Here is a 4,742-nt window from a genome sequence, read left to right as displayed (position 1 = left end):
GGTCTCCCTTTGCTCCAGAATAACTGCTCTAGCAATCTGAGGTCAATGCATGTGAGCCAACACCTCTGTGTGGTTGAGAGACAAAGGTGTTTCCTCAACCTGGTGTGACTTCTGGCTCAAAGCATCAGCCACTACATTGGCCTTTCCTGGATGATATTGGACTTCCAAGTTATAATCCTTTATCAATTCTAACCATCTCCTTTGCCTCATATTCAGCTCAGACTAAGTGAAAATATACTTGAGGCTCTTGTGATCTATAAAATATGCACTTTGTTGCCCAATAGATAGTGCCTCCAAATCTTCAGAGCGTGGACCACAACAGCCAGCTCTAAGTCATGAGTGGCGTAATTCACCTCGTGCTTTTTTAGTTGGTGCAAGCATAAGCTATCACACCGCCCATCTTGCATAAGCACACACCCCAACCCCGTCTTCGAGGCATCACAATATACATCAAAGGGTTGGTCAATATCTAGTTGGACCAACATAGGAGCAGTGGTCAGAAATGTCTTCAGAGCTTGGAAGGCTTCTTCATAGGCTGGACTCCTGTCAAACTTAGCTTCTTTTTGGAGCAGCTTGGTCATTGGCTGAGCTATCTTGGAAAAATCTAGGATGAAACACCGATAGTACCCAGCGAGACTAAGGAACTGACAAATCTGATGCACAGACTTGGGAGACTTCTAGTCCAACATATCTTGCACCTTGCTGGGGTCTACTGAAACGCGTCAGGTGTCAACACATGCCCCAAAAACTATACTCGATCTAACCAAAATTCGCACTTGCTGAATTTAGCATACAACTTGTGCTCCCTTAGTCAAGCCAGTACTATCCAAAGGTGTTGGGCATGCTCTTCATCATTCTTGGAATATATCAGGATATCATCAATGAATACTACCACAAACTTGTCCAGCTCTGACATAAAGACTGAATTCATCAAGTACATGAAGAATGCAGGAGTGTTGGTGAGACCAAAAGACATCACTAGGTACTCATACAGCCCATACCTAGTAGAAAAAGCTATCTTTGGTATATCATGTGGTCTGATCTTGATCTGATGATAGCCTGATCGAAGGTCAATCTTTGAGAACACCTTGGCACCAGCTAATTGGTCGAACAAAGTATCTATGTAGGGCAAAGGATACTTGTTCTTAATGGTTACCGCATTAAGGGGGCGGTAATCCACACACACCCACAGAGTACCATCCTTCTTCTTCATAAAATGGTTGGGCAACCCCATGGTGAAGAACTAGGATGGATGAAACCTTTTTCCATCAACTCTTCCAGCTGCTTCTTCATCTCAGCCAATTCCCTTTGAGCCATGCAGTACGAGCATCAGGAGAGAGGAGCAGTACCAGACCCTAGCTCAATGGAGAATTCCACCTCTTTGTCTGGTGGCAGCCCAGGAAGATCTTTAGGAAAAACATCCGGTAACTCACATACCACAGGGATGGGGTAAGATTAGGAGAGGCTTCAGCATGGGCAGCAACAGGTAAGACTAGATCTGAGGGTACAAGAAGAGACATCCTATCCTTAGAAGAAGGAAGCCATAACTCGACACTTCTCCACTTCAAATCCAAGACTACCCCATACACCCGCAACTAGTTCATTCCAAGAATAGCATCAATGCCTTGCCCAGGCATTACCATGAACTATAGGCGGTAAGTGTGGGTGGCTAATACCAAGCTTACTGTGTCCGTTCATGTATTGATGAACATTTGCGAACCCACAGTATGGATTCTATAGGCATACGGTACAGCCATAAGTGGTAAGTTGTGTCGGTCTATAAATCCCATGCTCATAAAGGAATGTGATGCACCAGAATCGAACAACACATAAGCTAGATGGGAATCGATGGTAAACATACCAGCCATCACCGGTTCCTGCTGCAATATCTGCTCAGCATCTGTGAAATTCACCTGTCTAGATCGGCTGGTTGGCACCTTCCTCTTGATCATGGTCCACTTGACTAGCCTGGAGTCCGCCGATGGTTGAGCAGACTGAGCTGCCTATTTCTAGGGACACGCTCGGGCATAGTGGCCATCTTTGCCACATTTGAAGCAAGCGCCAGGCTTGTTTCCAAACCCTTGGCGAGGTGGGACCTGCTGTCCTTGAGGCTACTGGGGTTGCACTTGCTAAGTGGTGCACGGTACTATGTGGAAGAAGTCTACTGGGGCTGTCGAAATGAAGGCCCGCCTGATGATTGATAGGGCCCTCGTCGGACAACCTGTACCTTCTAAGTATGAGGGCTAGAAAACCCCGTAGCCACCCGCTTCCTCTTCCACTCTACCTAGGAATCCCGCTGCAAGCCCTCCATGGCGATGGCAGCGTTCATCATTGCCCCGAAAGTCTAATAGTTTGCAGTGTACAGCTTCTCCTGAAGGATGAGAGGCCATGAAAGAAGCGGTCCTTCTTCTTCTCGTTAGTGTCCACATGAATGCCAGCATACTGGGATAAGTAATTGAACTTATTAATGTAGTCCATCACTATCATACTCCCTTGTCGCAGCTCTAGGAACTCAGTCAGCTTTTGGTTGATGACACCAGCAGGAATATAGAACTCTCTGAATGCTGCGGTGAACTCCTGCCAGGTTGCCAGATGATCTAGCTACTGCATGGCATGGAAGGTATCCCACCATGTACTCACGGACCCCAATAGTTGCTGCGCTGCAAAGCGCACTTTCTGCTCGTCGGCCACGTTGAGCACAGAAACTTCTGCTCTAGAATGCGAAGCCAGTGCTCTGCATCTAGGGGCTCATCTATCGGTGTGAAAGTGGGTGAGGTGGGTCTTGAGGAAATCCTAGTAAGAGGAGGGTCCCTCAGGATGGCGGGCACCACCCCCATTCCCACCAGTGCCCCCGTGGCCTCCATGGGCGAAGCCAGCGACAACTTGTGCCATAAACTCCATGGCATGGGCTGACTCGCGGTGAGCAGCCATCATTTCCGCCATCATCTCGGTGTGAGTCATTAGCGGTGGTGGTGGCGGCGGTGATAGAAAAGGATGAGGAGCCAAAAGTGGAGCCTCCTGACTCCCCCCGCTGTCGTGCTCATTTGCCCGGCCACTCTCGCCTTGGGCCCTCGCCAAGACCGTGAGCCACCCCAGCACTATGTTCCTGTGTTCGGACCTTAGATTCATTTGTAAGAGATATAACCATCCATTTAGAACAACCTTCCCGATCAGAAGCAAGGGATTAGAGAAATGATAGCACATTTAATTAAAGCATTCTAATTAATCCTATCACTTTACTAATCCAATTATACGTGTAGGGAGGATTTTAGTTTAAGCAAAATGCTATTATCATGATGCATGTATCGTCCTATACGTTCACTCAAGCCGGAATATAGCGGCATTCGTAAAAAAAATTTCGGCACATCGCACACTCACTTTCTGTATGCTAGAGGATTTCTTACGCAACGTAAGTCAGTGTACCTGCAGAAAATTGATTAGATAGAACCAGTGCCGCTATCCTAGATAAACCATATTGCTAGGGCTAATACTTATTTACATAATTTAATCGCATCCTACTTTTCGCAAAAAATTGTTGGTCAAATTTTTATGTTTGAAAAAAAATGATGAAACTCGTAACCATTATTGGCTCTGGTACCAACTATGGCAGAACCACCCGAAATAACACGGTTACGGAGGTGCTCGTCTTCCACCAGACACTAAGCACCCCGAAAGCAAGCTACAGCGGGCGGTATCCGTCGAGCACACCCCAAGGGAGAACCCGAAACATCCACTTTTCCCCAAGGATCTAATAATGAGAATGGGTTACAATACTTGTCCATTTCATACACCAGAAGTTCTTAAAATTTTACATTATTACATTACCAATGTTAGAGTGCGGAATAATAAACAACAAAATTTAAAAATAAACATCTAGCGATAAGGAAAGAGGATCCGTCTGAGCCCACCAGAAGAATCCTCCACACAATGGTACTTCTCATGCATTACCTGCAACAGGGGTGAATAAACCCTGAGTACCCAATGTACTCGCAAGAACTTATCCGACTAGTGGGAATAATTTCCCGACTCCAAAGAATATGATAAGCTTTATGGTTTGCTGGTTTTCTTTCGGTAGAAAAGCAATAGTAATAGTGAGTCCTTATTTATGTTATTATTATCAGCCGTATTAAGTTATTATCTATCCAGTCTATATAAGCACATGTTCTACTTTCAAGCAAGAGTTGAGCAATCAGTTTCATTTCATCATCTTTCATCTTTCAGTTCTTACTACGGTTCTAAACCGTAGACAAGCCGTACCGGAACGCCGGCGATTCATGAATCAATGCCCCCAGCTGGGTACACAACCCTGTTGGCCATATGCAATGACCGGTCCTTAATTGAAACAGACAGGGAAAAAGTGTAACTGAGCTATGCCCTATTGGCCGCAGGACACAACCCTTTACACCCACCAGTACCCAAACCATATCCCTGTCCGGGTCACCATTTCCTTTCCTCCTTTTTATCATGAGTGATCATATTTATCACATATTTGCGAGTAACAGCAGGTTACTCACGCTACCGATATCCTGAGAATAGCAACTACTCGACCTATACTAGTAGGACTCATGGGTAGATATATTTATGCATGTAGTTTCCACAAAATGCCTGTAACTTGAATGCACATCATATATATATATATATATATATATATATATATTCAGTGATCATAAAATAGGGGTTATGCACTGGGCTTGCCTTGGGCAGATGATGGGTCAGCAAAGTTAGTACGAAAAGGCTCTGAG

This window comes from Miscanthus floridulus, chromosome 8 (genome assembly GCF_019320115.1).
Source record: "Miscanthus floridulus cultivar M001 chromosome 8, ASM1932011v1, whole genome shotgun sequence".
NCBI lineage: Eukaryota > Viridiplantae > Streptophyta > Magnoliopsida > Poales > Poaceae > Miscanthus > Miscanthus floridulus.
The sequence above is the reverse complement of the archived record's forward strand: the minus strand, read 5'-3'. Positions refer to the sequence as shown.